Here is a 14,232-nt window from a genome sequence, read left to right as displayed (position 1 = left end):
GGTAATTTTATAGAGCCCTACCTGACGCCACTTCGTATTCTCAATTGTTCTGATTGGTCTTGATCTATTCTCATGACTACAGATTGGTTCCAGTATAAATTGTCTATTATTCTTAGATCTTTCCCATCTAAATCGTTTAGTTAATGAAATGTATGGGGAATTTAATAATCTACGAGAAAGACATAAGAGCGTCTAACGATAAGGCCAAGGAAAATAATTATAGAGGGAAAACTGAAATTCTTTTTAGTTGCGTTGTTAACTGTCTTCCCCGAGTCATCACAAGGTTTTGAAGTGCAAACACTTGGATTCTACACTACAGCCCGCCTACGTACATCACGCAAGATGTTCATAGAATTCGGATATTTTTTAAGGTCGAATGACCAAGGCTTCAAGACTAAAAAGTAGATCTTGTGTTAAATAGTGCCCTCAATACGCTCTTGTCGAATGTGTGTTACGAAATGTAATAGAAAATAGTCGTATCAGTAGGGAAGGAACAAAATTTGGGGAAGTTAACTGGTCCATGGAAGAGAGAGAAACGATAGCGTAATGTTAAGAGACATGGTGAAAACAAAAATGATAAATATGGATAACAATAAACTAGACCTTGACGGTAATGTGACAGAAATACTGGTCCATTGTTGTAAAGATGGTACACAAGAGGAACATGTGGAGGAGGAAGACACGCCAACGATTACTCTTGAATTTAGAGTAGATTGGGAAAAGAAGCAGCTTACTGTCTAGTTAATTCTACAGTCGTATGGCCAGAAAGGAGCGGCAGGAAGATTTACTGCAAAACTTCACATGTGGCGTGGGAGGAGAGGAACCGAGGACGATGAAGAAACAAGTGAGGGAAACACAGAGTACGAAAATCGCGTTATCTAACTGGTCGTATGTTACTGAAGAAATACAATAAGGGCCTATGTGATCAAACGACCGAATGTTACACACATATCTTAGGAATTCATGCTATTCTAGCTCAAGTCATCTGCAGTTTTCTAGAAGTTAGGTACAAATACCACCAAAAATAAAACAAAACAAATTTCCGTAGATGACATGACAACAGTAAAGATTCGACAGAACCAAAGCCAGGACTATGATTTGTTTTATTTTTGGTGATATTTGTAACCAATTTCTTGAACTGCATATAGGCAAGAGAGAAATTATTCGCATTTGGTGCTCATTCTATTACAAATGCTCAGCGAAAATTACGCAGGGATAGTGTATTGCTTTTGATAGGACAGTTGCATGCTAGGAGTATAATAGTTACTTGTCAAAGAAGTGATTCTTCAGGAAACTGTTAGCCAGTCAGCTTTTAGCGTGAATGTTCGGTAAGTCCATAGCGTTAAGTTCAAAACTCATATTTCGTCCCCATGAGGTCACGCAATAAAGGTCGTCATTTGCATCTGCTACGTGCTGCGGCAGAAGTTAACATATAAGTTCAGAGGACGTTAAAACATAAGTGATACTTATAAGAATAAAGTGGCGATAAAATATCGTTGATGTGCAGATATCGGTGGATTAAGTAGTAAACCCAAGAGATCTGTTTAGGAGATCTTGTCCCATAATGACTTCTACGACACACAGACTACTCCTTGATTGGCATTTTAGATTATCCGACGAACTCTGTTTACCAAATTTATTTCACTTTTATAACACATCGAAAGCACGATCAGAAGCCTTGCTGAAATGAAACATGTTGTAATGGTCACCTCACGCCTGTCAGTGGCAAGTCTGATGTCGTCTGTCAGTTTCATTAACACGGTATATACAATATAACGATTTAGGAAGCCCGATTGATATCTATCGTGGCTATTACAAGTCAGCTGCCAAACAATGTACTCCAGTTCTTTTGTTGCTGCTGCTCATATGGTGATCGGTGCATACTTGGCTGATGAATTTGAGTAATTACTCTTGTTTATTTAAGGGTTGTTTGCATCCAGTAAGCTACGTACTAAAAATGAATGCAAGATGTCTATAAGAACTGGATTAACAATATTATCTCAGTTGAGTCCCATATTGCTCAGAGCCATTTGAACCATTTGAACTATATCGTCTAAGATTTTGATCACTACTGTGAAAACACGACCATTATGCTTCAGAAGAGATTCTTGTGATTTCCGTCTGTACTGTCCTCCCAGCACCATGTTTCAGTAAAAATGCACTTTTGCAAAAATTGTACATCGTAATGAATAATATGTCTTCACTTGAAAACCAACTTGTTAAAGAAGTTTCGATGGTTTCGTAGTGGCCTGAAGAACAATTTCAGATTTTTTTGTACTATTTATAAACTGCGTAATTTATCCAGAGTGCTGCTGGGTTTCACTTATGTTTAACAGAAAGACCATACCTGACTTCAGATATACGTACGATTTGCTTCACAATATATTACAGTTAGTTGTCTACTTTATAAAGCTAAGGTAGGGGATTTCGCTTATTCTTTCACCGACAAAGTTTCATAGTCATCTGTGAAGCACGCAGTTTCCTTCATTTAATGAACGTGAAGACGTAGGTGTAACAAATAATGCAGTACGTCTACGTCTTCACCATCTTATGTGGCTCATTGCTAATACACTGACACGGACTATATGAATACTCCTTTCACTGAGCATCAACGCTGGCCTTTTTAAAGTCTTGCAAAATATTATTTAAGATTTTTATGTGGGTGGCCGCACGGAGTACAACGATGTCATTGTCTGAATGTCTGCAGGGTAGTCTAGGTGGCTTCTGAAAAGTTTTTATCAAAATTTCAAGTTACTTGAACTACTGTTGTCAAACGTCCAAAGTGACAAATCTCATATTCGTCAGGAGAGTAAAAATCATCCATCTCTTTTTATAAGTTACATTTTTCAATGCAAATAAATGAAATGGTATCCTGATACCACAGAATTATTTTGCTCAGTTCATCACTGCAAAAGTAACTAGACAGATCAGAATACGTTAAGAACGCTGAAGGTGACATACCAGGAAAGTGACAGATACTAAGTGCTAACAATATAGTTTTGGTTTCAAGTGCCATTCCTACTAAGGGACAACGTTTTATTTGTGATAGTACAAGTGTAGAAATACGGCAGTACTGCTTAACTAGCAGAAATGTGCTCAATAGGAACCCTTCTCAGGTGAATTAAATACTTACAAGATAACGACATAATTAAAATCCAAAAAAATGTTTCACTGTTGATTTCTGTTTCTTACACAACTCTGTTCTTGAGATCACATGTTGTAAAGCTTATTCCAGACCTCGCTGTGATGTTACGGAAGAAATGGGAACATGTTCGAAAGTTCTTTCTGTTTTTCAAATGATAAACATGCCTGGTCCTTCAGATTATGTATGGTATAGCAAACATCATCCATAATCTTTTAGTGATACACTCACATTTTTTCCATTTTACCGATTGAGTGTAAGAATTTCTAACAGCTATTTGCGAGGCCTGAATATGAGACACTTCGACCATTCTACCTTTTTTTTACTTTTGTTATCGTTTTCTAAAATCAGATTATCTAATTCCTTTACAAAGCTGTTTTATTAATACTAATAATAGCTTAAGTGCGTTCTGCTTGCCACATCTACGTCTACATCTACATGGTTACTCTACAATTCACAAGTAAGTGCCTGAGAGACGGTTTATCGAACCATTTTCATACTACTTCTCTACCATTCCACTCTCGAATGGCGCGTGGGAAAAAGAAACACCTAAGTCTTTCCGTTAAACCTCTGATTTCTCTTATTTTATTATCATGATCATTATTTCTCCCTACGTGGGTGGGTCTCAACAAAATATTTCCGCATTCGGAAGAGAAAGTTGGTGATAGAAATTTCGTAAATAGATCTCGCCGCAAAGAAAACCGCCTTTGTTTCAGTGACTGCCACACCTACTCGCGTATCATATGAGTGACACTCTCACCCCTACTGCCCGATAACACGAAACGAGCTGCCGTTCTTTCTTTGCACTCCTCCGTCAATTCTACGTGGTAAGGATCCCATACAGTGCAGCAATATTCCAGCAGAGGACGGACAAATGTAATGTAGGCTGTCTCTTTAGTGGGTTTGTCGCATCATCTAAGTGTTCTGCCAACAAAGCGCAGTCTTTGTTCCGCCTTCCCCACAATATTATCTATGTGGTCTTTTCATTTTAAGTTGCTCGTAATTGTAATTCCTAGGTATTTAGTCGAATTGACAGCCCTTAGATTTGTGCGTTTTATCGTATACCCAAAATTTATCGGATTTCTTTTAGAACCCATGTGGATGACCTCTCACTTTTGTTTGTTTAGTGCTACGCACCAACTAAATGAAGGACATCTTGACCCAAAGCACTCGAGAGAGAAGCACTGACTGCTACAAATATCATGCAGCACCTTGTAGTAAACGATTCACATATATCCCATATCCTGCACGATATCGCACTTGCAGCAAGTATAGCAACGTCCAGCCGTGTACCGGGAATACAATGGCACTGAAAATAAGTTGAAGATAAAATGCACTTAAACGTTTGATATTTTCACTCTTCATAGGTTGAAGTACAACTTACGAGCACATTTATCTGAAACGTAAGCGAGGGCCATCAAATACCATTCTCTGCGAGAAAGGCTGCAGAGATACTTCCCCATGACCGGCTTAAGTTTCGTACTTCAATCCTGCGTACCTTACTTTTGATGGTGCTGTGTACAGATGATGCTTGCGATGTTACCTCCCGGATAGTTCTCAGTAGTACTAACTCTAACCGGCATCCCACGTGGGTAAATTCCGACTTTACCTGCGGTCACTGGTACTGTAGGCAAATGGGCTGCTCCTGGTTCTGTTAAAAAGAATACCTCGGTAATGTCGTAGAGTGGAGCCGCAGACGTCTGTCTCAGTCCCACCAGCTAACACGACGCAAAGCAATTACCTGTTGCTCTGACCCTGCAGTGACGAAGTCTATGCACTGGCTAGAATTGTGAAGTAATAATATAATCAGAAATAAAATGAAATAATAAGCAAACAGTTGTATAATAGAAATTTTATTTCTTTATGGGTTTCGGGAGCTTAATGCTCTTAAGAAGGTTATTCCTATCGCATAGTTTGTGATATTTACAACTTTCAGAAGGAGAGCATTAAGGGCCCGAAGCCTGTAAAGGAATTAATTTTCCTTTATGCAACTGGCTGCTTATTATTTCGTTATATACAATCTGAGTTGCTGGGTATGGATCAAATACTAATAGACAGAAATATTAATTACAATGTAGATAAATAATTAATATAAAGGTTTCTATTCTAACATTTCAAATTGAGGAAAAGAACGTCAGAGAATTAAGCTGAATAATGTTTACACAAAAATGTAGATCTCAGATAAAGTTAACGTGGTCTTACGATAAACAGGTATAACATAAACGGAAAGATAACCTTATTAAGATCCAATGAAATCATGTTAAGTGTGTTATGAGAATGTTAGCAGAATCCCAATCCTAAAAAGTCATCCAAGATACACGAAAAACTAAGCCCATTTCGTGATCGCAAAACATGTTTCATTTGCCAGCTGAAATAATTCACTATTCTGCATGACAATATATATATTAACACACGAGACATAAGGAGTAGAAAGTCATACTCTGTTCTCGTTGCTCTAATGCAAACAGAAAAGTTCCGCTCTGGAACCCATACACACCTCGCGTAAGTTAGTTCCTTCAAAAGTTTAAGTGCTATAGTATGCCTTCACCACAGAGAATTCATCACACAGACGTCAGGACAACCCACGCTACCACAGAAACGCCTGCTTTCCACAAAATCTCAACGAATAGGATCCTGAATCACTGCCTTAAGTGCACTCCTCTAAAAAAGTGTCTCTTTCCGTTTAATGAAGTAGTGTTTCGTCACCGTCTAATTCTCATTGGCTATAGGCTATAACCGCAGAAGACGTTGTTATTATGTTCTAGGACATGACTTATCTTCACCTCATTCCGCACTAAATTAATATAGCAACATATAAATAAGAAATATTGTACAGATTCTATCATAGTTAGCCCATTTTCAATAAATACATATAATAGTTTGTTCAAAATTAAAAAAGCTGGCATTCTTGCGCAAGTGCGTGTATGTTAAATTACCGTAAAATATTCTTAAATATTGTTTAAACAGTTCTTTGTGTGGTTGATAGAAGCTTCCTTTTGTAATGTTCTCAACAGCTATGTCAGTTAACATATGTAGTTGACCATTTCTTGAAGAATTGAGGTTTTTAATATCGGTTGTAATGCTATTTTAATAAAAATATGGGCCAAATTAGTGACGTATTAGAACGGTCACATTGATCTTTCCATTAGAACGCCCAAGAGAATTCAAATGTGTGCTCAGATCTATTCCATATTTTAAAAAAAAACTTTAATTTAGAAATCGTAACGGTGCTTCGTATTTATTGTCATTAATAATGATTTTACTATTTTTTGGTATATAGTTGTAATGTGGGAACACTGTTATATTTATGCTACACCATATAAAAATAACTGACACTATATTACATGCTCATTGCTTACATTTCCAATGATTGTGTTTTACGTGATATAACGATAAGCGACAAATGTTGTCATCATAAGACTGCTTAGCTAATCAGTAATTGTACTTTTTATCCTGTAACAAGCAGACACTGATCTACTAGATACTCGAGTGCACCTTTGTATATCCGTTTACTTAAGCATGAAACAAACACAACTTGTTAACATATGAAACAACTGTCTCTAATTTTATATTTGTTGCAAAGTCCAACCTTGCAGGTTATTCGTGTAGTTCGCTTAGGCTTTCCTTCATTTCTGTCAGCAGTCAGAATAGATGTAGCCTCAATTTTCTGAGGACAAGAATTCCTGAGTGGTAGCACCAATTCTTCTACAACTTTCAATATAAGACACTGTTGAGAGATGATAGAACCCGTTATTAACTTATGCAGGGTGTGAGCATTGATCTCAAAAAATGGCTCTGAGCACTATGGGACTTAACATCAATGGTCATCAGTCCCCTAGAACTTAGAACTACTTAAACCTAACTAACCTAAGGACATCACACAACACCCAGCCATCACGAGGCAGAGCATTGATCTCAGCCAGATGCAGGATTAAACATAGAAGATATGTACTAGACAGCGTCTTGTCACTTTTCTTGCACTGTATTTGTGTGACATTTGATCTATTGCGTCTACGCCGCATTTGGTGTTATTATAAAAAAATCGATCGCGTCTGGATTGTTCCATTCTCACAGCCTCGCTGACTGTTACATTGGAGTGCTTAAAACTAACAAAGAGTACATTTTTCTTACTCTTTCCTTGTCACTCCACATATCTCTCACACAAAAACTCCATGCACCAAATGGTCCTCGAGCACAAAACATGGCTATAAATGCTTCCTGCTCCTCGAAATTCAAGTTCAACAAATTAACATTGACTAGAATGCGTCCTTCTGTTCCACTGCATTTTTTCACCACATTTTCTAAGAAACAGACGAAATGCACTGACAGGGGATTCTTTCCTAACAGTACACTTTGCGTACCCTATAGGTCCAGCAGTCTCGAATAAAATGCTACTGATTCTTCCTTCCTGCAGAGTTTGTAAGAGAAATGCATGTCCATGCTGTCCCATCAGTCCCAAACCTTTGTTGACCAATAACAGCACTCAAATTCTTTTACTGTAGCACCTGCAAAAATTTGAATGAGACAACATAGAGTAAATACCACAAAAATAAATTTTAGAGGTGTAGCTAAGACAAAAAATAAATGTAAATACTATTTAAAAACCTTTACACTTGACAATTATACTTCGTCTGATATGTTACTCACATCTTATTAGCACTCTGAGACGAATACCAACACTTCTACTTCGCAAAACAAGGCTAGACCTATCTACACAAGTTACAGCATGATTGTTGCCGTGGGAAACACTTATTTCTGATGAATCACAAGTTGAATGAGCAGGAGGATTGTATTCATCGTCCGATGTGCCACTTTCACTGTACTCACTCTCAAACTCTTCTTCTTCTGAGTGAGTTGGAAATATCTGAAGAGCTTCTTTTATTTCAGCTTCAGAGAGGGCACAACTGCGATGCCGATCCATTGCTGTCTACAAAAGTGCCAAGTAAACTAAGTAGATTGCGTAGTCGTGAGGAGCGGTCAATTGATCACAGTCGGGAACCAATGGCAAATGTGTAATTATCTTAAAAATGTGTAGAAGCAAAGCAAAACCACTAAGGAAAATCAAACATCGTCTAAAAATATTAAGTGAGAGAAGCATAGGAACAGAATATTTTAAACACCGCAGATACTCGACTCTTAAAATAAAAAATGATCGACTGACCCTTCTGCGAGTTTTAGTGTTAAATTGCTACAGAAGTATGACAAGATATAAGGTATGCATGCTGCGTTCTGTTGCAGTATTATTGTGGAAGATACGATACCCTGACAAAAGCTTGCATAATGAAAAAGATAAATAAACGTAATAAATCAATAAAAAAAGTCAAAATTCGCTGCATGCTATGACTGTATTTCATTAGATAAACTACATTCAACAGCCTAGATTGCAAGAAATATTTCTTTATTTAAGACAACCGGTTATGATAGACTTTCCTGCCATCGTCAGGTCTATAACAAATTGCATGTACACGGAATATGTCTAATGACGTGAGTTAAGAACGTGATATTTGAGATAAAATTTTTGCCTGGTTGTAGAAAATGGGAAGTGCAAGTGTACATTTAAGTATCTTAAAAATACTCTTGTTGTGAAAGGAGTTCATTTTATATTGAAAGTCACGCCGTCACGTGGATAAAAATCAGCACATTGTAAAAGGCTTGTCGTAAAGAAAATATTTAAGAATATATATGTATGATGTGTCAGTGCACAGCATCGAATTCAACCTTTTACACAACGACACAAGCTCAGCACAATAGGCTGTGGGGTGGTAGGACTGGACCAAGTGACACATCAGGCAATCACTATCGACAGATACTCCGAACATTTATTTGGCACATTTATTTAAACAAGATAAATAACAAATAAGACCATCAACACATTTTTAAAATTACCACACATCTTTAAATTTACCATTCAGACGAGAGCAAGTTACTTCAAAATTTAAACATTCATAAACCACGGCACTTATGTCCTATTACACATTTAGTAAAAGGAGTTAAAAATTATTTACTCAAAAACTATGACCAACCTGAAGAACAATTTCCTTAAATTTAACGAGACAATGTAGCCCTTCGTTACTGCAGTGATTGGCATTACCAAAGTAATTCAGAGTACAGGCAACACAAATCAGATAGAATGGCACACAACCACTTTACTTAAATGGCAGTCACCCTACAATGTAGGATATAAAATTTCATGTGACCAAGCAACCTAGTGGGATTCAACAAACTACGCCCAGAAGCGGACGCCCGCCCACTCAGCTGCTTCCAATACAGGCTCGGCATGGACCCCCAAACGGGAGCAGCAATGGTCACGAATAGGCACGAATAATCCGAGGACTAGTCGGTATCTACAACAGACTGACATCGATCTTAAGTAACTAGAAACACAATAATTCATTACAGCACATCATCTGTAGAATTAATCAACCTATTAATGAATATCAGCTAAGCAGTGCAGATCTAATATCTTATATGCATAAGGCCAATTATAAATTAAGCCGCGAGCGAACTAGATACACGGCTATCCAGCAAATCAAAATATAAGTAACCAGCGTGCAGGCTAACGGTATAACGAGTCGCCCCCGCCCCCCCCCCCCCACCGACACAAAACACTAAGCGACTTACAGCAAATAGCCACACTTAAATTTGTGATTAAATCGGAATTAATTACAATATTCACATACATTCATTGAAGGAATTCTTGTACTTTCATTAACAGAATCAGTTTCAAACTAAACACACAATAACAACTGGCCTCTCAGTAACTCGTAAGAATTTATGACACTACTCAATTATAATTAGACACGTGTCTCTCAGACACACTATTACTTCAGATAGAAACGTAACAGTAATGTTATGGCAATTCACGGCAAAATATATCCAGGGAAAATTTTATCAATGTATCTCTATAGCAATTGGCCAGCTTAACTCCTCCGTGTGACATAAATACAATAACCAGGGGGCACTTAAGACAAGGACCAGCCTAACTGTTTTCAATAACAGTTAAACACTGACAGTAGCAACCTACAAACAGAATGTATCAGCACTCCAGGCCCTAGCAAATGTTAACCATCACACCACATACAGCTCTTACTAGAACACTACGTACCAAGCAAGCTCATTAAACGCATTCGAGGACAGACTCAATAGCAGTAACATAGGGCGCCGGGCGGTGTGGCCGTGCGGTTCTAGGCGCTCCAGTCTGGAACCGCGTGACCGCTACGGTCGCAGGTTCGAATCCCGTCTCGGGCATGGATGTGTGTGATGTCCTTAGGTTAGTTAGGTTTAAGTAGTTCTAAGTTCTAAGGGACTGATGACCACAGATGTTAAGTCCCATAGTGCTCAGAGCCATCCGAACCAATTTGAACAGTGGCCGGCCGAGAAAATGAAGTCAACAGCACAGAACCCAGTAGTCGATTCCATCCACAATTTACAGCACAAACAAGGCCTTTACCGTTTTACGTGTTCGACGAAGCCAGTCGCAGCAGATCCCGGTGCCAGAAGACATATAGTAAGCGAACTACACCAACAGTGACTGCTTCCACCCCGGCGATATTTCCTACGGCGCCGTCAGCCGGGTAAACAGCCCCTTTTACATGTGCTCTTCCTGCTACCTCGCACGGCACCTGTACTGTTCGCCACACTTGGCGTACGACGTTACAGCTAGGCGCGCCAAAGCAAAATTCAAAATGGTTCAAATGGCTCTGAGCACTATGGGTCTCAACTGCTGAGGTCATTAGTCCCCTAGAACTTAGAACTAGTTAAACCTAACTAACCTAAAGACATCACAAATATCCATGCCCTAGGCAGGATTCGAACCTGCGACCGTAGCGGTCTTGCGGTTCCAGACTGCAGCGCCTTTAACCGCACGGCCACTTCGGCCGGCCAAAGCAAAATTCCCCGCTACTTGCTGGAGCTTACCGCTCGCTCCCCGATCGGCCCAGTATGTGTATATATATATAATTCTCTTTTCACCCGTTCATGTGGCAAACACGATAAGCGCAAAAGCTCACACATTCAACGTCGTAGGGGGGGAGGGGGGGGAGTGGGGGAGGTCGAGGTCGAGGTCGTGGTCAAGGTCGAGGATGAGGGGGAGGTGGAGGACGAGGGGAAGAAGGAGGAGGTGACTGAGAACACGCACCCTAGACAACGATAAAGCAGAATTCTCAGTGCACAGGCTCAGTAGACACCATCAAACCACAACGCATGTACAAATCTTCTCAAGCAGGTTATCAAAACCTTGAAGTTCGATTATTCACAAACAGATATGTACAACAAAGTAGAATGCAAATATGTTACAGTGACCTTGGTGAAAGAAGAAAGAACCGCAGTTCAAGCATGACATATATAGAACTGCTAGAACCATTCTTTAGTTGCACAGAGTTTCACCTCAAAAACTTCCTATGGATAGGTACAGGTCATACTACGTTATGTTGGGCTGTGTGCATTTAGGTATAGTACTACAACGGAAACGTATATACAGTAGATATGAATGACAGAGTAATGGTCACATAAACAGGAGTATGTGATCAACCACAACAGAAAGGTGTAGTGCATATTATTTATGTTACACAGGCAGCAGAACAGCTGCTTGCTTTATTTCTTTCTTTTCTTCTGCCAAGGGTTGGTGTAGAAATATTTCTAAGAAGAAAAGTTTCAACAAAGTACCAGATTGGACTGCAAATTATTTGTGCAATAGCCTGAAAGAGTCTGATACACTATAAATTATAAGATTAAAAGCATTTAAAATAAAAATTCGCGGCAGACCTTTACACTGGGAGAAACGTGGGGTGATTATAGTATGATAATACCTACAATAATATTGTGGATAGAAGATGGTGGTGCACACTCTAACATGCTGATGTAGCATGTCAGCCTGTATTGCAAAGTAATTTCTCTTAAACATGGGACTTGACAGTCAGAAATAAATAATAATGTGATGACGAGGCTACAGCCATACTTTACACTGGAAATCTAAGTTAATTATTTATTACTCTGAAATACTAGTAAATGTTGGCAGCAATAGATTGTCACCAAATAAGGCACAACAATGAAAAATATAAATCATAATTAAATCGCCACCCTAGCTGCAAACAGGCGTTGATATACATCATTGGGGACGTGTGGAAAATGTGTACCCCGATCGGGACTCGAACTCGGGATGTCCTGCTTACATGGCAGACGCTCTATCCATATCCAAGCCACTGAGGGCACAGACGATACTGGGTCTGCAGGGACTTATCCTTTGCACGTTCCCGATGAGACCCGCAAGGGATAAGTCCCTGCAGGTGAACCACCCTCTGTGCCCTCGGGGGCTCAGATGGATATATCGTCTGCCGTGTAAGCAGGAGATCCCTAGATCTAGTCCCGGTCGGGGCACAAACTTTCAGCATGTCACCAATGATGTATATCAAAGCCTGTTTGCAGCTGGGTGTCGATTTAACTATCATTTTATTCTAGAGAAGCTGCACGGTCATCAGTGGTATCTGTTTTTCGGGAACAGATACTACATTCAAATAATTATAAACAATGTGGTACAGTAGAAGGACAGAAAACTGAACATTCTAACATAAACAAAAAATAACACGATAAAATAACATTAAGAGAATCATTTGAAATTTCACGTCACATATGGAGGTATTTATGACAACCTAAGATAACACAAGTATAAAATTGTATTTTCCTAGGACAGGGTTTGAACTCATGACAGTTTCTGTTATAGGTGCAACTGATACTCTGCTATGGAGTTTGTGCATACTTACGTATTACCCTAGGTTTTTTCTATGCTTTGCCTACAACATCAGAAACGTGGAGATCATATTATTTGTGTCTAGTAGGCGACAACAAGGCAGTGATATCCAGGACGTATACCCAAGAAGCAACATGACAAATATAGACCATTACAATCAAAACTGGTGGGAAACTGGGAGTCGAACCAGGGTTTCCTGCTTTACACTAAGTCACCACATCTGTCTATTCCTCTTTTTTTTGTTTCTAGAACTACTGTCTTTTATGTAAGTTACGTTTTCTTTCGCTCTTTAGCCTTTTTTACTTCGTTCATTGGTGTCTGACGAGTGGTTCGTATTTTCCAAGCTCTCTTTTCATTTGTTATTCGTTGATATATGTTAAGATTCACAATTTTCGGTGTCTTCCGTGTCTATGGACTGTTCTAATTACACATAATCATGAAATTTATGTAGTCTCTGATGTTTCCTACTATTATTTCATAACGTAAGAAGCCGCACGTTTGGCCGGGCGGTTCTAGGCGCTTCAGTCCGCAACCGCGCTGCTTCTACGGTCGCAGGTTCCTCGGGAATGGGTGTGTGTGATGTACTTAGGTTAGTTAGGTTTAAGTAGTTCTAAGTCTAGGGGACTGATGACCTCAGATGTTAAATCCCATAGTGCTCGGAGCCATTTGAACCATAACGGAAGAACTTTAAGTTCTCCTTTGTGGTATGTGGAAATAACTCCACTGTGGTCTGAGGCAGCACTACTGCTTACTCTGCAATACGGTAAGTGAATTAAATACACGAAAACGAGATTAACGGAGTCAGTGATGATGAAATCGGAGAAGATGTAATGACGTAATATGATGCAACAGAAGATCGTTCATCTCAAATGTAATGAAATTTTGAGATAAATATCAATGTGTGACAGTCGCGGATTTTAATGAATACATTCACGGTGATTTTACACATTTTCAGACTGAGAATTTAATTTAATTCAATGTCTATTTGTACCAATACGTCTGCGAATGTAGCGGTCCTCAATTCTAATATTATGATCACACAATTTTAATTTACAAGAGGTCAGAGAAACGTTTGATTTTCTATTGTGTACACATTTAGTTAGAACGTCAGTATATGGACGTAACAATTACTGGAGAGAATTGTTACAATCCAAAAGTGTCCTCAAATTATGCAATAGAATCACAGATCCGGAATATCCATAAGGTTACGGTGCAGTCTCCCCACCGTGAATTACCCTTTTTACTACCCTTCAAATAACAGAAGGAGGCCCCTGTCACCAGCGCTCCATAGCACGACCTTCGTCACCTTCTTTAGCGGCTGCCAAACTTTCGACAAGTGGCTCGG

Source organism: Schistocerca piceifrons, chromosome 5, assembly GCF_021461385.2.
Source record: "Schistocerca piceifrons isolate TAMUIC-IGC-003096 chromosome 5, iqSchPice1.1, whole genome shotgun sequence".
Taxonomy (NCBI): Eukaryota; Metazoa; Arthropoda; class Insecta; order Orthoptera; family Acrididae; genus Schistocerca; species Schistocerca piceifrons.
Note: the sequence above shows the minus strand (reverse complement) of the source record.